The 25486-nt window shown below is 41.5% G+C and overlaps 1 long non-coding RNA gene across 1 annotated transcript in view; it reads left to right on the top strand.

Annotated features, from left to right (window-relative positions):
* LOC143840742 (uncharacterized) overlaps positions 1 to 25486 on the top strand; it is a 267254-nt gene that overhangs the window by 50599 nt on the left and 191169 nt on the right. Inside the window, exon 2 of the long non-coding RNA XR_013232367.1 lies at positions 19771 to 19834. This is a non-coding gene — a long non-coding RNA (uncharacterized LOC143840742). The remainder of the gene's footprint in view (positions 1 to 19770; positions 19835 to 25486) is intronic.

Genomic DNA, 25486 nt, shown 5'->3' with positions numbered 1-25486 from the left:
TTAAGTGTTGTTTTTCCTGTGCCCTCTCAAAGTAGTGCTGGAAGCAGATGTTAATATTTTATACACAGTTTTCCTTAACCCATAATTGGCAATAAAGACAAAATAATTTAATGTTTCAAGATTCCTTAGTGTTAACTAATTAAAGCAGCGGCAGGCCCCGAGCATGGGACAATGGCAAACTTTCAGATGAATTAATTTTATGGAAGACCAGCTGAGTAATTGGACTCCAATTACAGGCTGTTTAGCTCCTTCATCACCTTCATATATAATTAAATTCAATTGGTTGATACAGCTTCTATTTTTATGAGGGCACTTACAAGCTTTTTGAACCCCACTGTGACTCTGGAGCTAAGCCAATCAATTATTACTCATTTCTCTTTCAAATGGAAATGCTCAAGATTAGTCATATCTTCCATAACGCATTGCTCACATTATTATTATTTTTTAAAAAGAACTGTCTGCACTATACAGTACCGCTAAGGCAGTTGACTAGAAGGAATATTTTCCAATTGTTGTTATTGGGAGTCTTTTTCTATTCAGCATGTGAAATACCATTTGCGGGTGCCCTGGACATTAACAAAGGAAAGCAAGCCAACAGGCTGTTGGAGCTTGTTAGAATGATATGATACTTAAATATTAGCGTTTGGATGGACTTTATCACAGTACGGGCTATTTTAGCGTGATAATAACACAAAATGAAACATCGAATGACTGACTAGGAACGGAAAACTCACTTCTGTTGTAAACACTGTGATGTAAGCAAAGCTACCTTTCTTGCCTAGTTTCCCCAATAAGATTTCCATATAAACGAGAATGTGTTAGCAGAAATTATTGATTCATTGTTTTTAGCTGTTTGTTTGTCTTCTGAGTAATTTACATAGGGCCTTCTCGAAGCTTTGAGATGTGGGTTCCTAAACAGATAATGACCGTGATTTAATTTTTTTTTACAGCAAAGAAACCACTCTCTGTTTTCAGTCTGTATGGGATTTTGGCAGCCTTGTTCTTCTGAATTTTGATTGTGCAAATATAATATAAATTATTAATACAGCCTAATGACCACTTGCCCATCAACAGCCCATAAAGGAGAGATTAGGGACAAATTACCAGACTGAATTGACGCCACTAAGTATATACGTTCTTCAGTGTTTATGCCCGTACAGAGAAACAGCTGTCAGCAAGAATGACATCAAGGTATTTTTTTACGGCATTACAGAACCTTTATTATAATAGCGGCAGCAAAAGATTTCCAGTCTTAAATGTGGTTATTAGAGCGCTGGTCATACATGTAACTGAACCAGTGATCTTCTATCAAGAGGAAATATACCCTGCCTTTATGGCTCAAGGCTCAAAATTAAAAATGTGCAAAATACAGGGAAATCCCTTTCACCAAGAAAATGCTTAAACCTCATTACAAACCCTCACATGTAAAATGGGCCTTTCACCCATTTTGGTTAGGAGTCACTATAAAAAAGAAGAGGCTATATGTGATGCCATGCAGACCATCTACAGTGAGGGAATGACTAGAACAGCTTTTCTCAATTTTTTTTTTTTTTACCATTGAGAACCCCATGAAATATTATTCAGGCTTTGAGAAACCCCAGAAGTGGAATGATCATACTGAGTATGGTTGGGAAGCACAGCTGTGTACACTCTCACCTCTAGGCCCATCATTGGCCATTTTGGGGGAGAGAAGATACCTGGCCATATATGTTGATATCACCTGATAAATGTTTGCCAATTTTATATATATATATATATATATATATATATATATATATATATATATATATATATATGTATGTATGTATGTATGTATGTATGTATGTATGTATGTATGCATGCATGCATGCATGCTTGCTTGCTTGTTTGTTTGTTTGTTTGTTTGTTTGTTTGTTTATTTATTTAACTCTCCGCCTTCCAGGGCCTTCAAGAAACCCTGGGTTTTCATGAAACCCTGGTTCAGAAAGCCTGGAATAGAAGCGAGCAATCAGAAAAATATAGTTGGTACGCAAGGACATATGGGGAAAATGTCCTAGATATGTGGGTCTGTAAAACATGAATCAGCAAGCCCTCTTGCCTCCACTGTGCAAATAACATATGACATATAAACTGGTATTCTACATGTAGCCTCATATGGAGGTCAGATTCACTTGACTTCCCTCTCAGGAAAAAGGACACAAATTTACTTACGTGTACAGGTTCCGTATTGAGTCTGCCATGAAAACGCTGGAGGGCGTCACCCCAAGGGTCAGACATGACCCGGTGCTTGCACAGGGGATACCTTTACCTTTACCTTTTTACAGGTCCCAATATGTGTGGTGGGTGTGGCTCAAACAGAGGACTCTGCTAAAGTTAACCACTATTGCCCGATCCTTCCTCTCTTCTTTGAGATGGGAGAATTGCATGTATCAGACCTCTATATAATACACAAAGAATACCCTTGACAGATTCTATACATGCATTGTATAGTAAGGTTTGCCGTTTGTCTGCCTGAAATAATAAACCCCAACCCTGGGCCGCAGTCTTCAGCCATTGAGAAATTAAGAAGTGGGTTTAAAAAAAATGTACAGAAAATGGCTTCTATGGTGACACTCTAGAAATTTTTCCATGTCTCTGTAGTCTTTATCATAGAGATTAAGGAAAATTCCCAGGTTCAAAGTGATACCATGTCCTCCACAAATTCCACCTTCCACAGGCAGCTCTCTCAAATTATCCCACCATTTGCCAAGACAGTGCTAGCAATCCTAGGTAGGGTGTATATTCATTCTTATCAGGCAAAGTGGATCATTGGTCTGATAAGTGTATGGACTGAGCCAGAGCCTGTGTTTATTGTGGGCAATGATGTGTTAAATGCTTTTGCAAAGATGCTCTTCCAGAATCTTAAGTGAGGGAAATAGTTGTTGTGAGCAGGTTTGAAAGATATACTTTTAGAAGGATGGAAAGTAAGAAGCTATATTGCAATAATGCCAGATGACAGAGAGGTGCTTATTGTGCGCTTTTTTGTGGCTTCAGTCAAAATAATTTTAGAAATATGTTTAGAACTAGGATAACATTCACGTGAGATGTAGACATTTCTGTTTGATATCGCAAGAACCTGATTATGCATATTCACAAGACGTTTTCTGTACAGATAATTCCTATAGCATCTCCCTTGTTTACCACAATTTGGAGAGCCTGTGCTTTAGAAGCAGAGTGACTATGTTTTATTTTCAGCACCAATATTTATTCTATTGTGCAAGATCCACTTGCAAACACAATAGTAGAATAGGTTTCCATTAGATGGTTCAAATTAAGGAACTGCATAAAGCCAAACCATAAATTCAGGTTTGTAATATAGATATAATTGGCAGGAAGGGAGTTCTTAGTTCTCTTATACATATACATAGGATGTGATCTCTCCAAACATGGTTAAGATTCATTCACATATTTCAGTTTTAAATGGAGGCTAATATCCTTTAAATGAGAGCTTGAAAAATGTAATATGTGAAGGAATTTGTTATAATTTTAGACACGCCAAAAATGTTTTGTAGCCAAATTTGTCAAGAGATTAATGAGTTGAAGTGTTTTGCATTTGTAAATGGTTGTAAGAAGCATAAATAGAAAAAACAACCAGTGAATTATTATTATTATTATTATTATTATTGTTGTTGTTGTTGTTGTTATTATTGTTGTTATTATTATTATTATTATTATTATTATTATTATTATTATTATTATTATTATTATTATTATTATTTCAATTTTTATTTCCCGCCACTCCCGAGACCAGCTCATGGTAGGTTACAGTCATCCACAATTAAAAACCCCATTAAATATTAAAAAGGGACATAACTACAAGCCCTGACAGCCATGTGTCCATCTTGTGGCTGCTGATTCCATTTTAGAAATGTATTTCACTTGAGGCCTCAGGCATTTTTGTTCCCTGGGTGCCTTTTCAAGTGCTGAAGTAGCCATGGGGGACTGTTTTTTGCCGCTGCAGAGACAGAGAAACAAGAGCTCTTGGGGCCACCATACCGTACACCCGATCTGGATCAGAACCTTACAACACTTTAAAAGAACTACAAATGCTTCGAACGTGGCCATGGAATGGACCCATGGCCACCATCACTCATTATTTGGTTCCAGGAGTCCCAGGTACAAATCTCTACTTTGCCACTGAAGCTCACTGGGAATCCTTTGGGAGTCATATTCTCTCAGCTTGACGTACACAGGGTTGTTGTGAGGATAAAAAAAAAATGAATGAGACAAGGCTGAGGTAAACTACTTTGAGTTCTCACTGGGAACGAATAAACAAACAAATTAATGCATACCTGTCATTGCCAAGAGAAGAAAAATAAACACTGTTTTGTGGGACATTGTTCTAGGGCAGGGGGAACCTGTCCACAATTCTGTCCTCTGTTAAAATGAGAATGGAGATGTGATCTAATTTTTCCATAAAAAGGAGTTGCAGGTGAGGGGGAATATACTAAAACAGGGGTAAACTGGGAACAGGTTCCATAACTGCATGCTCATCTTGAGGAGGTTCATGCCCCAGCACCTTATATATAATTGGGGCAATTGATATGTGAACAGTAGGCAACAGCAAATTGTTAGGAGTCAGTTCAGATTTGGGAGACTGAGCTTTAAATCTCCGTTCTGCTATGGAAGCTTGCCGGGTGAGCTTGCCGGGAGACTGGGCTAGTCACTCTCTCTCAGCCTAACCCAGGGGTAGTCAACCTGTGGTCCTCCAGATGTTCATGGACTGCAATTCCCATGAGCCCCTGCCAGCGTTTCCTGGCAGGGGATCATGGGAATTGTAGTCCATGAACATCTGGAGGACCACAGGTTGACTACCCCTGGCGTAACCTATCTCACAGGTTTGTTGTAAAGATAAAATGGAGGAGGGAAGAACGATGTAAGGTGCTACGGGTTCCCATGGGGCAGAATGATGGGTTGTAAATTAAGTAAATAAACATGAGAATAAGCTATGTATAAGTAATATACATGAGCCTGAGAGAACCTAGAACCTTGAGATATTGCTGAAGAAAGCTCAGGAGTGGCAGGTAACTAGCCTGTCACTTCTTTTACAGATCAGTCATGGTGTGGGCATGTTTACATTTCTATCGTTCAATTTACACATGCATATTTTTTTCCAAAGTAGGCTTATCAAATTAGTTATGACTTTATCCATACTTTAAATGAAACAGAAGAGATTCTTTTAAAAAGGTTTATTGGATGTTGTTTGTTTTCCTTACATACATTTGTGCAGCTCATGTCTTAGATTAGGAGTCAAGCTTCGAAAATTTCATAGAATAAAATGTGTAATACTAGTTCTAGATCAATAAAGGCAACAAATAATTTGCCCCTCTTAGGTTTGGTATATTTCTGGCTTAAAAAACCTAAAACAGTACAATGATCTAAGGTAGTGTATCCCTTCCTAAATCCTATTTGCTTTGGCCCTATGATGTAATTACTGGCTGTCCAGTTTATAAGTTTAGTGGCCAGATATTTTGCAAAGAGCTTACCTACAGTTGGCAATAAACTGATGGGGCGGTAGTTACTTGGAAGGTCGATTTTCCCTTTTTTATATATTGGGGTTATGATGGAATTGAGCCATGAATCTGGGATTAGTCCTGTTTGGTTGATTTTTGTAAACAGATGTGCTAGAGCAGCGATCCGCAAGCTTCTGCTTGCCGCGGACCGCTGCGGAGTGGTGAGCAGAGAGGGCGGTCTGGGGGCCCGCGCACGTGCGGCAACCCCAGCGCAAACACGCATGCGCGGACTGCCGCACACGCACTTTTGCGCCCGGTAGGGGCGCAAACACACGTGCGCAGCAGTCTGCGCATGCTTGTTTGTGCCGCCGCCATGCCGGCGGCCGCGGCTACCCCTCCGGGCCCCTCCGGGCCGCTAAAGCGGCCGATTAGCTTGTGGCTCGGCAAGCTTCTCTTCCCTCCCTTCCCGAAGTGAGAAGCTTGCCAGGCTGCGAGCTAATCGGCTGCTTTGGCGGCCGATTTGCTCGCGGCCTGGCGAGCTTCTCGCTTCGGGGGGGGAGGGAAGACGGAGCCGCGGCCTGGTACCGAGGCCTTCGTGGCCCGGTGCCAGGCCACGGCCCGCGGGTTAGGGACCACTGTGCTTGAGGGACAGCCCACCAATCAGCATAATGAATAATCAAGTCTGGAGGAATCCCGTTCGGACCAGGTGACTTGCGAGGTTTTATTTAACAGTTCAGAAATCTCAGCAGGTTCAACGTTTGGCCAACAGGGAACAGTAATGTGAACAATGTGGAAAAATGGTCCATCCATTTGGAAGCTGGAATAGGACATACAGTTTTATTTGGCTTGTTTGTTAAGGCATTTGTCACAGTTCTCCAGAATATCCGGTTATCAGATGACTTTAGTGCTTTGTTTAATGATTCCTAGTTTCTGTTGTGGAACTCGGATTTTTTTTTTTAGCAGCAAGAGACTGGTAGTGAGCTTTAGCTCTGAGATAGTGGGATTGGTTATCGAGAGATCTTGATTTATGGAAAAGCATGTAATAGTGCCTTAATAGTTTCTTTTCCAATAAGCATTCTTTATTAAACCCTCAAATGTCACCCGAGGTAGATTTTTGAAGATCTCCTCAGGAGAGATGCTGTTTTCATGGGTTTAGTGTTCCTGACATGTTGTACAACATACTTCTGGTGTGTCCTAGGTTTGATGTATATCGTCGCCCTTTAGCTAAGTATCTGAAGAAACTGAAATTCAGCTGTGTTAGAAGAAGAAAAAGAGTTGGTTCTTATATGCTGCTTTTCTCTACCTGAAGGAGTGGTTTACATTCACCTTCCCTTCCTCTCCCCACAACAGACACCCTGTGAGGTGGGTGAGGCTAAGAGAGCCCTGATATCTCTGCTCGGTCAGAACAGTTCTATCAGTGCCGTGGCGAGCCCAAGGTCACCCAGCTGGCTGCATGTGGGGGAGTGCAGAATCAAACCCGGCATGCCAGATTAGAAGTCCGCACTCCTAACCACTACATTAAAATGATACTTAATGTGAGGGACTATTATAAAAGTAGCTAAGTTTTTACTGGCAATTTTAAATGAAAATCTTCTTATGATGGATTTTACATCTGGAACTGTTTGAAATTTTCGTTTTATGCTCTGCAATTTTATGCCAATAAAGGTACTCTGAATCGGAATACTAGTTCTATTCCTAGGATGAAGATGCATGTTTTCAGCTTAGCGTTCCCTAAACAGCCAGCCCAGTTGAGGTCGCTATGTCTTCATGAACACTCTTTCCAAGAGCATAACTAATATCCTGATATTGTTGCAGACAGGCCTAATGAGGGCTCACCTAAAAAAGCCAGAGGAGAGCAGGGGGAAGGGATTTGGGTTGGCTGATAATAGATAGGCATTTTAAATCACAGGGACTAGAGAAGAAATTAACTTTGCCTCTGACAAATATCCTATACTGAAACTGCTTTGACAACTGTGGTCTTCACGACCACGTCTGCCTGTCAGGCAACGTTCTTAATTTTTTTTTCACTAAGTGTCTCCAGGCATATCTTCTGTCGTTATCATTTAGTAGAATTCAAATTAAATGATTCCGAAATATTAATAACAAACATGAAGAATAAAATTTGGGGGATTAAAGCCTTCCAAAATAAAAGAAACAACAGCTGTAGCTTTAAGAAAAAGAATGTTCATTGAGAATATGTTCTGAGATCTCAGTGGCCACATTTGGGTATTGCGAGGCGACCACAACAATACTGCCCCCGTTGGATTCTGTAAAGCAATAGAGGACAGCAGAGATTGTCTGGGAGGATAGAAGAGCCCTGGAAAAAGTCCCACCGCCCTCCCCTCTCATTGCATTTGAATGGAGGAGAACTTACTGGAGAACCACCAGTTGTGCATTTTGGCTGGGCCTCTGCTCCATAAGTTGACTTTTCCTGGGAAGAGGCTGCTGGGGAGGGAGGGAGAAGGAAGGAGGGAATACTGGAAAAGGGGGGAAAAGTAAAGGTAGGTTGATGTGAAGGAGAGTAGGAAGCAGGAAAAGGAAGAAACCATTAGGGCTGCCGTGGGTGAGAAAGATAAAATGCTGGCATAAGGGTTATTGGGGGCAATGAGGTGCCCCCCCCACAGGTCTTTGTGGGTCACCTGCTTGTAACTGCATATTCTATTATATGTATGTAATCTTCATGCTGAAAGTTTGGCAGTATGGTGTTCTGAGTGTGTGTATAGTGGATTCAGGACCTCACAATTTCATCGCCCCCACCAAGGAAATCTCACAACTGTTTGTAGCTATGTTGCTCTAGCTCCCCCCCCCCCTGTGCTGCATTTTTCTTTGAGTGGCGCCATACAATGAGCAAAAGGGGTTTCAACACAGCTAACAGAATCTCCCTGGAAGTTTTGGCCTGTCCCCCAAGCAGGGGAATCGTTCTGTGGCTCATTTCAGACATCATGCAAAACCATGTTTTGCTTGCTTAATCATAGTAAGTTTGTGATCCCAGGGTGCAGGTCACAGACAGTCACTTAAATCTGGGATGTCTTCCAACAAAGACTGCTTTCATTGCCTCCTCTCTAGAATTTAGGAAGCCACATTAAGGGGGGGGGGACCAGGATTACACCAGGACATCTGAATACGTATGTCACCCAAACCCATTGTTGACTGACAGCAGTTAATACACTAACTTCTGATCCTGACGTCAGAGCTTGGCTTTTCAGAGCCTGACTATAGTTAGTAGAGTGGCCTACATTCAGACAATCAAACTAGCAATAATTTGTTTAAATATACCGTGATTTGGCACAGCGTCTGAACAGAGCAAGTGGGGATTCACCAGCTCCTGCTTTTTTTATTATCTAGTACACATTTGCAGGGGGAAAGGAGAAAGGAGTTATTTTACTGTGATGTAGCAAAGATCCTTAATAAGGGGTGAAGAATGAACCTTTCTGTTCCGCAAGGCAACAAAACAGCTTCAGGCACCGTTGAAACACTGTGGCGGGAACGTACGGTGGAGCATGTTGCTCTTCAACCGGCTTTAATGACATATATTGATTCTTAATGACTGAGGCCTTTGCAGCGCTCGCCTCTCCAAAGCACTCTGTTTTATGTAGAGCACAACAAAGGGCAGTATGTGCCTGTAGCCCAGGCTTTACAAAGTGCGTAGAGAAAGACAGCTTCCCGGGCAGAGGAGCAGAACATCAATAACTCAGTGGGAAGTGGCACCAACAGAAGGTAAACATGGGTCAGTCAGGGAAAGCTTAGTAGGCGGTGGGACACAAATCTTGAAGTACAATAAAGGCAGTGACATTCGAAAGGTCCGTCTTTCCCCCGCCCTTGTGCTTGGATTGTCCGTTATTAACCAAGGCATAACATCGTTTAGAAAGGGACAAAAGCGCCGAATCAACCACTTTTCAATGGTTTCCCAGATGGTAACAAAATGGCCCTTGAGAGAATGTCTGTGGAAGGTGGGGGGGGGGGGAGGTAGGAAAATGCTGTACCTTGACATTCTAGCTGAGTCAATATTTTGCAGACGTAGAAACCTCCAAGCTTTCCCAGTTCTCTGACATTTTTTTATTAGGTAGGTTTTAATAGCATAGGAGGATTTGGAATCCCCAAGCACACTTTTTCTGTCTAGAGTTAGCAGATGACAACAACAACAACAACAACAACAGTGCAATCAGCAAATGTCAGCTTTGTAAGACAAAGGATGAAACAGTTGAGCACATGGTCAGTGCCTGCAGTATAATAGCTCCAATTCACTATAAAGAGTGTCATGAAAGAGCTGCAGCTATGTTGCACTGGAATCTTTGCAAGAAGCATGACCTACCATCAGCCAGAAATTCATGGCGCAAAAACCAGACAAGATCATGGAGAATTTATTTATTTGTTTAGATTTCTTTATATTAAAAATTATATGCCGCCCTTCCTCGGAGGTTCAGGGCGGCTTAAAACATCTAGAATATAAAAACATAGTCGAATTTTAATAATCAACAATGAAACATTTAAAAACCTAAAACACTTAAAATCTTAGGGGCATCGTTTCTATTTCACTGTGCGTGGGATGGGAGGGGATGGGGCAAAGTGCTACATTTCTTCCGTTTATAGCATACATTTGGTAACTTTTCCATGTCGGTATATGTCATGGGTTCATAGGGAGACCAGCTATTGGTGGCATTTTGTAGGCCTCAACCATAGCCCTGGTGGGAAAGCTGTGTTTGCAGGAACGGTTTTAAATCCTGCAGGGCCTTCATCTTGCCTAGAAGAACATTTCACCAGGCCGGTGCCAGGACTGAAAAGGCCTTGGCTCTCATTGAGGCCAATTTGATTTCTTTGGTCTTGAGCATGTTTTGTACAGTTGTATACTTCTCCGAGAGGCACAGCAGAGGCGGGGAACCCACAGGTATGAAGGTCTCAGATCATTTGGATCATTGACTATCATTTACATCACTGACAGTGCAATCTCAGGATACAGCAGATTATAAAAGAACAGGGAAGACCACAAATGCCAAGACCTACAAATAGGATTAGAGCACCTCTGGAAGAAGAAGGAAACCATCCTGCCAATTGTCATCGGAGCCCTTGGAATAGTGCCTATGAGTCTCAAGAACATTTGGGGCATTAAGCAAATAAGCAGCTCCAGAAGACAATTTTGCTTTTGCAAGAATCCTAAAAAGATACTCTGCGATTCTTAAGAACATGGATAGATCTCAAATTGCAGTACATCATCTACCAATCAAATATCTGAGAGTTACAATTCATCATAATCTTCATCATAATCAGATATATCCTATAGCTGGATATATCCTATAGCTATGTATAAAATTATTTGTTTCAACTAGATTTCTAATGACATGGCCTTTCGCACAAAAGAGATTTCTTTTCCATTTTCAATTAATAGCGATCCTTTTCAAATGAAAGCGGGGAAAATGAAAAGAGATTATTTCTATTTGGAGCCTAGAAATTTTCTAGTCATTTTCACATCACCAGTTTATTAATAGAAAAAAAATCCCTCTATTTCTAACTTCATAATTTGTGCATGAGGGCGACCCTTGCTCATATTCAACAGATCCTTCCTATTGTATAATTCATTGACAACTAGCTGAATTTCAAAGACTTTTGTTAAACAACTTATTTTGTCATGATCTCTCCTCTTTGAACAACAAGCAGGTGGAAATGAAATCAGCACCTATTCCTTGTGGGATTTTTGTGTGTGTACGTTGTGCATTTTTGTAATGCGTGTGTCTTATTATTAAAATGTAAGGCAAGAACACAACTGCGACTTTGTTAACTACTTGCTTGATAAACAATCAAATTTTGCATACCAAGGAAGCTGTTGTAGTTCTTCAGGACATTTGGAAAGATTTGTTTAAGAAACTGAATTTTAGGTATTTAAAGAATTGGACCATGGTGATATGTATATTAATTTGCTATATACTGTAGGAATTCAGTATTTATTGTTTATTGGAAGAATGCAAGATATTTCAGAAATTAAATGCCTTAGTCAGATATGATAACAGGCAAACAGAAGTAGGCAGCTTGAGTCCAATGCTCCTTAAGGTTTCATTCACTTACAGTGAGGTTCTTTGCCACTCAAGGTTGTCATTTCAGTGTCTGTGCACTGCTGAGATCTGTTGATTATTTCTATTTATGAGCAGAAAGTCTATGCTGAATTTAAAGAATGCTACAGAGGGCTGACTATTTTGGACTCCTACCTTTTCATGCTCAGTTTCTTTAGAAGAAGTCCTAGGGTATCTACTGCATTTTTCCACCCCCAAGATGAATTCATAGTAATATATGGTTATTTTGTGCAGCCGAAGGCCATTGCAAAATTTATCTAACTAAAAGCTAGATAAAGCATAAGAGAAATCATCAAGTTAAGATGTCACACAATTAAAACATACCATAGGGTGAGAAAGATCCTCAACCTTTACAAAGAATCAAATAGCTGAGCAACCTGAGTAGTGTCCAGTTAACAAAGCAGATTGCATGGTTTGAAAATGAATGGCTGTAAAGGCTGACCTTAGGTTAGAAAACGGGATGTGAGACAAGTAATGGGCTCTGTTGTAGTCCACTTTGAGCCATTTGTACCAGGAAGAGAACTGGGGCCTATGGATGCCTATCAATCAAAGCCTCAAGTATACTCTACTGGGGGGTAATGTTGGAGTGGGAAGAAGCCATATTACTCCCACTATATGGCTCCTGGAATCGACATTGCTGAAGCAGAATGGAAAGAAATGATGGGAAAGGTAGCAGCTTTCATGTTGCCAAGTCTGAATGACCGAAACGTTTCCTGTCATTAGTGAACATCTGGATGCTTAGTGTAATGGTCAAGAGAAGCTTCTAATCTAGTGAGCCAAGTTTGGAAGACCTTGGGCTAGTCACAGTCCTAATGAGCTGTTTTCATAGAGCAGTCCTATAAGAGCTCTGTCAGCCCTACCTGCCTCACAGAGGAGGGGAAGGGAAGGTGATTGTAAGCCGCTTTGGGCCTCCTGATCGTCAAAAGCTGGGTATATAAACCAGCTCTTCTTCCTCTTCTACAATAGAGGAATGAAGGAAAATCCTCCAGCAGCTAGCTACTTGACTCTAGTCGTCACTGTAGATAGCAAGAGCTCTGTCTGATATTTTTCTTTCTCTCTCCCCTCCTCCCATTGGCATCGAATTCTTGCCTTTTCTTCTTCTTTTGTATTGATTTTGCGTCATATCTGTTTTTGATTTGTTAGTCACTTTGAAGATGCCACCCCCCCTCAGAATTCAATCAATAAGCCATCCCCCTCAGAATCCCATCAACAAGCCCTGGACCTGTTTGTGTTATGATTGTTTATTGTTATACTGTGTTGTGTTTGGTTGCAATTGTTGGTTATTGGTGTACATGTTCTACAGACTGTTTTATGTATGGTTCTCTGTTATAATGTAAACTGCCCTGAGCCTCCGGGGAGGGCGGTATAAAAGTATGATAAATAAAATAAAATAAAATAAATAAATAATACAGGGTTTCTTGATGGCCCTGGAAGGGTTTCCTGAATATGTGGAGTTAATTAATTTTCTATATATTTTTAAAATGTGTTAAACATTTATCAATGTTTGATGACCATATATGGTCTTGTTGATCCCCCCCCCCCTACCAAAATGGCCAACGCTAGACCTGGAAGGGGTGGGAAGGGGAGGGGCCTTGTGTGGACGTGTACACAGCTACACTTTCCGACCGCATTGTGTACCATGATGCCACTTCTGGGGTTTCTCAAAGCCTGAAGAATGTTTCAGGGGTTTCTGTGCTAACGGAAAGGTGGGCTATAAATCTAATTCTTCATCATTGTCAACTTCCTTCAGCTATCGCAAATCCAGCCCTTGTTAATGTGAGGAAATGAGCTAACTTAAGCCTTTTTGTAGCATTATTCCTCATTGTCCCCGTTGCCCAAGAGCGAGCCTCTCTGGGAGTGCCGATTTGTGCCAGTGTGGGAAGCGGCAACAGTGATTAGAATAAATGGGAAGGCTTCCAAGTGAATAAACTGTAAGGCAGCTCAGACAAAATCGCTGTCTTGCCGAGCTGTTTTTCCAGGGGGTGGTCTTTATTTGCTTCTCACAAATTCTTGTGCTTGAGGTAGGGTTGCTGTGCTTTTAAGATGGGAGATTAATATTGCTGCTCCTCTTCTTTCATAATTGACTGCTGGTAGCTCTCATATTATCTGTTGGCTTTTGAAAATGATTATACAGAGCGTTGAATACTGCCAAAGGAAACACATTCCTCTTCGCGAGGCATAACCAGGCTGGGAGGCCTCGCTGCTTTTTAATGAAATATAGCCAGCCGATTAACTCGCCAAGTGCCATCCGGTTTCAGAATCTCCTTTTCTCTTGAAACTTCAGCCTCGCTCCCTTTATGGATATGCAGCGATACCCATAATTTGCACTTCTGCGGCTGACTGCAACAAAAGTTAGACAGACAGCATGAGCAAGCATGTCAGCTTGAGCAACGCATGTGCAAGTGAAGAAATTCTTGTCAGGATGTTGTTACATCTAACTTGTAATTAAACGGAAATGTGAAGCAGGTGGTGAGCTACAAGCTAAGCTAAACACCCAGCAGTGTGTGCAAAAGAGATGCTTACTTTATTGCCTTATCTTTCCTTGCCTTCCGTTCCCACTTTACCTGCTCACAGATTTCTGACCTCTTAGATAAAAACAGCAGACTTTATGTGGAGCAAGAACTGTCTTCTCTACGGGCACAGTGATAAGGGCTCGACAGTGGTTGGATCCAACGCAGTGTTTCTGTACAGCACTTTGGTCCGTGATCCATGTTATGTAGGTAGTCAGTGTGGTGTTCCAGGGACTCATGTCAATTAAGGATCATAATCCACCCTGTCAGAGACTGCCTTGGCAGAAGGCTTATGGATCAATGGGAACTGTCCGCGAATGACCAATCTGGGCTCTTGGTGGGCTGGTATGACTGTATATAAGTTTTTGTGTTGTCCCTACGTTCGATGATTGGTGTTTCTGGTTGGAGTTGGGTATGACTGCACAATTAGCTTGGCCCCCCCAAGCATGGCAATGTGAAATCCCCCCCACCACCACACACACAGCCTGGAAGGGATTCCAGAGAACAGGATTTCAGAGGCATTTTGGGTTGCTGCAGGCGGGAGGGGCTGAGAAGGTCATATTGTGTGGGCATGAATCTTTCTACCTGTGTGCACAAGTTGATAGCTTCAGAGAGAAAACTTAGATCTGAGTAAGCTGTGGTACTATGAACTGGCAAGCCTCAGATTCAAATGTCACATAAGCTATGAATTTGTCAAGCTGTCCCATAGTTCATCAGATAAGACAGACAAGATCATAATGAATGGACTTCCTAATGAACTCCACCCTGACATAAGAAAAAAACTTCTTAATAGACTTGTTAATGAACACCCAGACAAAGGAAGAAAACTGCTTAATGGAGTTTCTAATGAATTCCACCCAGACACTGGGGAAAAAACATATTAATCTTGCTAAGGAGCTCCAGCCAGGCAAAGGAAAAACACTTCCTAGTTCTAGGTCTCCTGGGAGACTCCCAGAGAAGACAAGAACATGATATGCTGTCCCCCCTGCCCCCCTCACCACTGTGGGGCTGATAGTACTGGCTTATATTCTATGCATTACTGAGGTAAAATGTACTGGCTTAAATCCTAATTACTACTGAGGTAAAATATGCCAAGAAGTATGAAAATATTAACTTTTATGAAGACCCATTCTATTCAAAATTAATCTTTGTTTAAAAGACTTCTAAGTAGGCAATCCTAATCAGAACTGTGCTGCTCTAAGTCCATTGAAGTCACCAGTTTAAGATGGCACAGGTTTTCTTCTTACAAAGCCTTCAAAGTAGCATGCCATTCTAAAAAGACAAGCCATTTATAATTAAGGACTGGTTATTAATAATAATAATTTAGAAATAAAACACAGTTTTTAACCCACCCTTCCCCAAAAGGCTCAGGGAAGGTAACAATATATAAAAAAACAATAAATAACAATAATGGTCATGTTACAACATTCATTTTAAAACATTCTAAAATTGGGTTAATTAAAACTGCCTGTAGTTTCCCAGTGGAGGGGTACAGATTTCAAGTGCAGTGGGAGCTCGGTTGGTGTTTTGGGCAGGGAGACCAGAATTTTGATGAAATTTCTGTCTGAAACCGTAGGCTTGGCTGAACAATTCCATTTTAAAATGAGCTATTTATTTGTTTGTTTATCTGTTTATTTATTAGATTTTTATACCGCCCTTCCATATGGCTCAGGGCAGTTTACATATAACATCACGGGGGATACATGGAATGACTTAACATATAACATAGTCAAATACAACAACTGCTATCTAACTCATGGTTCTGAATAACACAGTGATCTTAAACAACAACAATATAACAGGCCCCCAGAGAGGTCAGACTGATTCAGGCCATGGAGGGGATGTCTGAGGGGGACCTGTGGATGTTACTTGCCTGGTGGAGGAGTTCCCTTTTACAGGCCCTGCGGAATGGTGGGTGTTCAGGCAGGAAATCTCATTCCACCAGGTAGGGACCAGGACAGAAAAAGCTCTGGGCCTCGTTGAGGACCGACATGCTTCTTTGGGGCCAGGGATCACCGGCCAGTTGGCGGTGGCTGAGCGTAATGCTCTTTGGGGGGTATAGGTGGAGAGATGGTCTCTCAGGAGCTGATGAGATGAAAATCAGCCAGGTGATTAACAAATGGCTAAAATAGATAAGCAGGGGTGTTTTTGAGGTTGCTTGTTTGGGTGTTAGCCTTCTTGCAAGATATGGTTGTACCTCTGCTCTCCCTCAAGATAGACTCAATTGGAGTTTCCAGTGTCTCTTATGGCCACATCATTTGGTGTTCATTCTTCATGGGATTTGTAGGTTTTGTCGTTTCATAGGTTGGGTCACTATTACCTGGTCAAATACAAACAAAATATATAAATAAAAAGACTAGTGACCAACCAATAGCTGGGGAAATAACTTGGTCCAAGTATGGCTTCTTAGGGAAGGGCTTTGAGCTAGGTTGAAATCGCTATTGACATTTTGGCATAGAAGAAGAGGAAGAGGAAGAGTTGGTTCTTATATGCCACTTTTCTCTACCCAAAGGAAGCTCAAAGCGGCTTACAGTCGCCTTCCCATTCCTCTCCCCACAACAGACACCCTGTGAGGTGGGTGAGGCTGAGAGAGCCCTGATATCACTGCTCGGTCAGAACAATTTTATCAGTGCGGTGGCGAGCCCAAGGTCACCCAGCTGGCTGCATGTGGGGCAGCGCAGGATCAAACCCATCATGCCAGATTAGAAATTCGCACTCCAAGCATATTTGAATTTCTGTCTTTCCTTCAAGAATCTAATGAACTTCAAGCTGTCTTTCTTCTCTGCAGCAAGAATGAAATTATGAGGAGGAAGACTGCTGTGTGTCTGCTTGGGGGCAGGATAAAACTTGATGGAAGAGACTTTACTCTTACATAGCAGTGGCTGTGCTCAAGGCAGAGAGAAATGCAAGCAGAAGCTGTTTTTCTCTCTCAAATTCCTTATTTTATTTAAGGACGGTATCATTGGCCTACTGTATTTCTCTTTCAGAGTGTTCAGGTTTACATAGATGGCTTTGAATATGAAGCTTTATCAGTTTTAAATGGACAGATGTCTCACTCATGTGGTGTGGTGGTTAAGAGCAGTTAGTCACAGTCCTGTTACAGCTGTTCTCACACAGCAGTCCTGTCAGAGCTTTAATCCCCAATTATTCCTGACATCGCTGCCATCCCGGGTGCCACCAAACCCTGGCCTGATCCAGGCCCCCAGAAGGCCCGGAGCCTTCCATGTTCCCGGGGCTGCCATGGGCGCCAGCGAGGGCTAGGTCGGGCTAGCCTCATGCGTAATCAGAGGAGCTGGACCTTTGGGCTAGGTTTGGTTCACAAACTGGCCTACTGGTTCATGGTTCGGTTTGTGATTCAGCCACAATCCATGAACAAAACTGAACTGCAAAAACTCCCAGCTTTCTTCCCTACATGGTATTGAATTTGAGTAATTTACTCAGCAATACTTTAAAGTTCTTTATTATTGACAAGCACACTTAGGTATGTGAGATGTATGCGTACGTGCGTGTGTGCCAACAAGTTGTAACCAATCTAGTGACAACCCAAGCAAGGGGATCCCAAAGCAAGTGACAAGCAGGCAGCTGTTAGGGAACTCACCGGCAGGGGCAGCTCTCATGTGGCAGGGATCTGCAGACTCCAAGCCTCAGAGGGAAGTGGAAGGAGGAGGGGGTGGTCAGGGGTGGGGGACAGAAGGCGACTGGCTGGCCACTGGACAGACAGGCAAGCTGGCTGGAGGAGGAGTCACTCAGGGGTGGGACAGTCACTGACAGCACTCAGTGGGACAGCACTGAGTGGCACTTAAGCCATGAGACAAGCTCCTCTTCCATGGCCATACCAGAAATATATAGTGGAACAGATGTTTTGCATAGAATTTACTTAGAAGAGGGGTGTCATAGCAGAATTTTAATTGCTCTATGATATTCAGGAATCTTATTAGACAATCCCAATTGTCCCTTGCCTCCTTCTGCAGAGACTTCCTTGGTGGTCTCCCATCCAAGTACTGACCTGGCTTAGCTGCTGAGATCTAAAAAAATCAGCCTCTTACAGTCACATTATCTTCATGTTTTGTGGGAAACCCTATTTTAATTAAGGGGTTTATGTTTATATTTGTATTTATGCTGCTAGCCTGAAAAGAAATTCTAAAATGTATGCAGGATTTAACATGTTACTATTGAAACAGGCAGGTTAATGTTGAAACAGGCCCTCTCATTTGTAGGTGTCTTCATCTCTCTCTCCCTCTCTCTCTCTCTGCTAATGTTTACTTGGATCAATTCCAGCCTATTTCAATTGAGTTCATGGACCGGGTGGCCAAAGGGGTCTTTGCTACCACCTGCGCACTGGATTCATGCCTATCTTGGCTTACAGAGGGCTGGTGTCAGCGATTTATGAGCACAACATATTATATCATCTGTCTAAAAGATAGAAGTAACATTTCTTTTGCTATCAGTGTGTCCCCTCTCCCACCCCCCTACCCCCCTCCCTGAAACAGAATACAGAAATATTTGTCTGGGTATGGTCAATTTAAGCTTGACAAATTCTCAGAGCTCATTGGTCCACAAAGTGACAAGGAGAAAGAACAGAGCCCTTCCTCTCTGTCTTGGGTTTTGGCCTTTTGATAGACTCTATTTCTTCCCTCCAGTCAGCTATACTGTACAGAGCTGTTTGATTTGGCAGAGGTGGGGGGGGGGGAGAGAGAGAGAGAAAGAGATTAAATCATTTGGATTCAGAAGAACCAGCCTATTTTGAAAAATTATACAAGCAGCAAAGTGCTGTGACTAACACACGTACACGATCACTCAGCGTTGACTTTGCCGCAGAACTGCTTGCTAAGTAAATCTTTAAATACAAAGTCAGCTGGGGTTGGCATCGTTTGGAACAAGTGGCTGAGCTCTCCCCCCCCCCTTCCTCAGTTCAGAGGAAACAAAAATACATAATTGTCAAGATGTGGAAGCTTAAATAAATAACCCAGATTGGATCTGTCTTTTCTTATATGACTTAAACTAACCTGACCTCTCAGCTGCGAGTCTCCATACGCTTCCTTTTTGGTTAAACAATCCGGAGAGGGTATGGTTTGCAGCTGGGAGAAGCCTTTACAATTGTAGGACCCTGATTCGTATTTAACTCAAGGAAGCTGTTGGCAGGACAGCATCTACAAATCAGGGGTAGGGGTGAAGAGGGGGGGGGGTTATGTATGTGAACGGGGAAGGGAGGCTTCGACTATTTGCATCTGGTTTGCCAACTGACTAGAAAATCCTGTTGAGTCAGCTCCTACGCCTGTAACAGCCTGCTCTGCAGAAATCAGCAGGTGAAAATTTTCACATTACTGCGAGAAACAGCCTTAGCCTGCTGCTCTATGTTTATGAAACTGTCTGTTAAAGGTACGAGGGCATGTAAAAATGTTGTTAACAATGCACAGACTGGAATTATTTTTGAAGAGCGATTAAAACGCATGGTAGAAATAGAGTAAACACTTGTCCGCCGAGAAACAAAAGTGAAAATATATGTGTTGTCTTCTGGATGCATGCGTGGATCTGAGCCAAAAATAAAACAAGGCGCACCAGGCTCCCATGGTGTGTTACAAGCTTTGAGCAACACAAACAACAACTCTGTGCAGTGTTAAGAGCTTCAGCGAAAGCACAATTAATTACATATATATGTTTTTGCACAATGGCTTCAGTGCAATGGACAAATTAACACTTTCAAACTTACTGATTTCTTTATTTCAGCAGGTCGCTCATTAACTGGCACTTCAAAAGTTCCCGTCCTATGGTGCAAGATGAAAAAAAAAAGGTAAGTAATTAAGCACTCCTTTGAGCTGGTTGGCTACCATTGTGTTTTAACTTTGCTTAGAGGACGCACAAGATAGCTGGTTTCCTGTAGCTGCAAATTGTGTGTTATTGTTTGCCCAATTATAAGTTCATTCTTAACTGCTGGGTGAACATAATCATAGTTTTGCGTGGACTCAGTGCCCGACAGTTGTAACCAAGCAGCATGGGATTACTGAGCCGGATAACTCCCATTTGCAACCCCAGTTGTCTAGCTCCATAGCCACAGGTTGTTATGTGCTCATGTGACCAGTCGTTCTCTCTTGGATTACTGTGCATTTTGTGGCTGGGGTCTTTGACTGTATTTTTCTTTACAAGAGTGTGTTTGATGTCATCTTCCAAAATGTCAAGGTATTTGTAGTTTTCTTCAAAGCTCAGTGTTTTGATGTTATTCAATGCTGCACACTTGTCAAGGTCAATTCCATTGCTGAATATTCAAACTATGTTTAGTAATGAATCTATCTCTGATGATGACTTTCCATCCATTTTTAAGTCATCCATTTACCGTAAGTGTGAAATCCTTGGGCCTGTCTTGGAAAACTGGTATCCTAGGCCTCTGGTGTTGAGAGTTTTTGAGAGTAATGATCAAAAGCAGCAGTGATATTTTGTCTCCTTGTAAAAATTCCTCATTTAATATTAACTGTTCCAGTTTCTTCTCCATTCACTATCAACCTGGTGTTCTACTTAGCTGTGGCACCTTTCATGGGAAAGGTGCTTGCTGGCTCCTGAAAATTCACACACACATCCAGTGCCCTAAGAGGGTGCAGGAAAAAATGTTTGCTGCCTTCTTAAACTCCACCCCCCCAAAAAAAAACAACAACCCTATCAGGCAGCAAGGAGAAGGCTACTTAGCACCTGTTGCACTCTAGGACTCGATATAAAATACATAGCTAAGTAGCTACAGCAGTTATACAGACAGATTGGACAATGCACCTAAATACTGATATCTACATTTTCAATCCATTGGATCTCAACTGGAGAGAGTATAAAGAGCTCTATCACATCTCCCTGGAAAGCACAGTGCTCACATTAAGGACCTGGTATTTTGCCCCATTTGCCCAATATGTCTGTATAACTGCCAAGGGTTGTTCGTATTCTATTAGCTGCTTCTCGTTGGTGTTTATCAGGATATGGATATCAAGCAAAACTGATTTCCACCATGTTTACAATAATTTATTCTCTAGATTAAAATGTTGTGATTGCAGGATTTGTGCAGATCTTATTACCAAGTATCAGGACTTCAGTCTGGATAGTTCCGTGTCAGCCATGACTGTGTAGATAGGTAGTTCTCTGTTTTCAATGTTCAATTTTTTAAATAAGAATTTCATTATTTCAGATAGCGATACATAAAATGGAATTGGAAAACAAAATAGTCAGACATAAGATGTAGCCAGTATTGAACCTTCAGATGGAAAGAACCTTCAATACTATAAAGTTCTTATTTTGTACTACTTATGCATATAGTTTTTATAATAGTTCCATTGTTCTTGAAAATCTTCAGGAAATTTACCATTGACTCAACTGGTTAATTTTGCCATCTTTGATAGTTCAGCAAATTTATCTCACCAGTCCCTTGTTGTTGGAGTTTCTGTACCTTTCCAAACCTTTTCTAGAACAATTCTGGCCTCACTTGTAGCATAGGAAAAAAAAAACCTTGCACCTGTTGAGAAATTTGGCAATACCCTTAAAACATTTATTCAGAATGCATAGGAAATTTAACACTCAACATTGATTTTAATATGATATGTATCTTAATCCAACATTTTCTTAGTTTTTTACATCTGTACTACGTATAAGAAGATCCAATACCTTTGCATTTCCAGCACTTAGGATCATATTCATTAGACATTCTACCAATAACCTTAGGCATAATATACCATCTATAAAGCATCTTATGCCAATTTTCTCTCAATAACTGACATGTCGTCTTTTTTACTAATTTATTCCACATCCGCTCCCATACGTCTAATGTAATATTACTCTCGGAATTTTGCATCCACTTGGTCATACATTTTTTAACTTGTTCATTTTCCGTCTCATATTTTAACAATAGCTTATAAATTTGGCACTGTAAGTGGAGTTTCTCTTGAAAAAAATTATTTTCAAACTCAGTTAACGAAGCACCCAGATCCACATGTTTTGGGAATTCAGCCTTAAATCTTGTTATGATACTCCAACCAGCAAATATCTATTCCAACTTTTCTTAAGTCATATAGAGTTTTTAATCTTCCAGTTGTCATCAGAAGATCTTTGCACTTAAGACAACCCAGTCTTTTCTGTTCGGTTTTATCAAAATAAGCCTCTGTTGGAGATTTCAACAGAGATGTTTCTTTCTCTTTGTTCTTCAGAATGAGAAATGTCCTGTCAGTTGTTATTCAATCTTCTACTGCTTTGGAACAAGGCATGTCATTAAACTGGATGAAGTCAACTTTTTAAGCCAGTAACCATAAATTAATCTCTTCCAGACATTGTCCAGTTTTTCACTGTCTTCAATTATTGTTACAGGCTTTGTAAGATCTTCTATTTGCTTTGCTTCCAATGTGTTTTCCACATCTGTGATTTAGGTGGCTTTTTTATTGTAGTATTTTGTGTCTTCTCAGAATTTTTCCAGAAGGTTGTTAGTCTGGTTTGACTTCTACATTTTCATCTCTCCCTATTGATAGTAGAACTGTTTTTGGTTAGTGTGAAATTAGAAGTTTTGTCCCTACTAGTAGATCCTACTGTTGTACCTTTTCATCTTTTTGGATATTGCAACAATTCTTTGATTTCTTGTGCACCTGTCTGGCCCCACCCCAGCTTTTGGGTGGGAGGGGGCCAGACTTGCCCATAAATCCCCCCATCCCAGACACCCATTGGGAACTCACCTGGGTCACCAGAAATGAGAAGATGTCACCACCATCAGCAGGAGCACAGCCACCTGGGCAGGTGCTGCCAGGGAGACTACCTGGGTCCACACAGCTCCACAGTACCTGGGGGACCAAACTAAGTCATTGTGGGACACAGAAACCCCAGAGGATGCTTGGCCCAGGCTGGGGTAAGTGCAGATATGAGGGCAAAAGCCTTGCCAGGTATGGGAAGGGCCTCTACAAAGTCCCGTAGATGTAGAATATAGAGGTGGTGTTAGTGAGCACTTGGGGAGCAGGGGTGGTGTGAAGGTGGATGGGAGCCTGGAAGAGATAAAAGGAAGACAGCAGAAGGCTCTGCTTCTACAGAGAGGAGAGAGGAGAGCTGAAGAACAAGGTGAGTAGAAGACAGAAGTAGATCTACGGAGAGAGGAAGAGACAGAAGAGCAAAAGAATGGAGCTGAGAGAACTGAAAAGGAACAAGAGGAAGAGAAGAAGAACCAGACTGGGAGGCTGAAGGGCGGGGCAGCAACTATCAAAGCCCAAAGCTGAAGACAGACCTTGCAATAGAGCCTGAAGAGGAGGAAAAATTCAATGAGGACACCCCTTCCCACTACCCATCTGGTGTCCTCCGAAATGGGGAGCCCACCAACAGCACTGGGGGTATCCCTAGTTGTCGGGGCTGGGAGGGGCACATCGCACCCTGGGCTATTGTTTTATATTTGATATTTCTTCCCGAGGATTGCTTTTCTTCTTTCCTATCCTTTCTTTTAATTATTTAAAGGCATTTAAAACTAAACAGTATTTGTTAATTTTTCCTCCAATCTCATCTGCCCATTTGTTTTCAGCATATCATTCTTAACTGTTTTTTTCTTAATATCCATTCCCAGTTCTCTTTTTCACTTTTGAATACACTTGCTACATATGTTAGCCCATTTGAGCATAATGTTAATCCATCAGTGATTAATAGAGTTGGCAGCATACCAGTGGCCCAAATCCTGAAGAAATCAAGCCTCTATGACAATTATGAAAGCAAAGTTAGAGGCAGCACAAGTCAACAGACCTAACTTGCAAAGAGTATTGCCAAAGAGTTAAAAAGATATTGCAAACAAAAGTGAATGAAGTCAATGCAGTAGAGGCAATTAGCACATGGGCAGTCCCAGTTCTAAGATATATAGCTGGTATTATCAATTGGCAATGAACAGAATTAGAAGCAAGAGATGGCAAAATTCCTGAGATAACAGCAATGCATCATTCAGTACACCCTAGAAGTGATGTCGATCATCTTTACTTACCAAGAAAATTAGGCAGGTCTCCTGAAAGTTAAGCAAGCAGTTGAAAAATGAGCACAGAATGACTACACCAAGAAAGCAAAGAGAAGTGCCTAGTTGAAGTGTACAAGGCAGATTTTTTTTTAAGGTTACTGAAACCAAAGAATATAGCAAAAAGATTGAAATCAAAACTTGCTGTCAAAACTGGAATGAAAAGCACTTGCATGGACAGTATTTGAAAGATATAGGGAACAAAGCCGAAAGTGAAAACACCTAGAAGTGGTTCCAAAATGGGCACTTGAAAGAAAGAAATGGAAAGACTCGTTCTAGCTGCACAAGAGTAGGCACTCAAAATGAATAGTATGAAAGGCAAGATTCAGAAGACCAATAATAACTGCAAATGTTGTCTTTGTAAGACAAAGGATGAAACAGTAGACCACATGATCAGTGCCTGCTGTAAAATGGCTCAAACTGACTATAAAGAATGCCACAGAGTTGCAGCCATTTTGCACTGGAATCTTTGCAAGAAGTATGGCTTACCATCAGCCAGAAATTTATGGGAACATAAGCAAGAGAAGATCATGGCGAGTAATGCAACAAACATTCTTTGAGACTTCCGAGTACAGACAGTTAAACACTGGAACATAACTCCCTTGATATCAAAATTGTAGAAAAAAATTGAGAAATAGGATTTGAATCATTGACACTGTAATCCCAGAAGATAGCAAAATAGAAAAGAAAGAACAGGAGAAGGTCACCAATACCAAGACTTATTAATAGAGTGCTTCTGTGAGTAAAAGGTAGCCATTGTGTCAGTTGTCACTGGAGGCCTTGGAGCAATAACTAGAAGTCTCTAGAAATATTTTGACATTCTGGACATTGAGCAAATAACACCCACTCAGAAGACACTGTTGTTTGGATCAACAAGAACCCTGTGAAGATACCTGACTGTGACAATACATCATCATAACTGTCTCCACAATCAAGCAAGAACTGTCTATGGATTTTGATAATAGAAATATTGTTGGATATAAGGCTCATTAACGAGAGCTAATAATTATGGATCTGGTAGCAGTCAAGTAGTTTACTTACCTGACTTCAGATTATCATCTGGGAGAGAGGCAGATAGAAATGGATAATTGCATGAGATTATTATCTTCAATTTAGAGCCTCTTGTGGCGCAGAGTGGTAAGGCAGCCGTCTGAAAGCTTTGCCCATGAGGCTGGGAGTTCGATCCCAGCAGCCGGCTCAAGGTTGACTCAGCCTTCCATCCTTCCGAGGTCGGTAAAATGAGTACCCAGCTTGCTGGGGGGTAAACGGTAATGACTGGGGAAGGCACTGGCAAACCACCCCGTATTGAGTCTGCCATGAAAACGCTGGAGGGCGTCACCCCAAGGGTCAGACATGACTCGGTGCTTGCACAGGGGATACCTTTAGCTTTATTATCTTCAATGGGCAGAATACCACTTATAGTATTGTTGCAAAAGGGTCTTTGTGTAGCAC

Source organism: Paroedura picta, chromosome 6 (genome assembly GCF_049243985.1).
Source record: "Paroedura picta isolate Pp20150507F chromosome 6, Ppicta_v3.0, whole genome shotgun sequence".
NCBI lineage: Eukaryota > Metazoa > Chordata > Lepidosauria > Squamata > Gekkonidae > Paroedura > Paroedura picta.
This window is presented reverse-complemented; position numbering and strand designations above follow the sequence as displayed.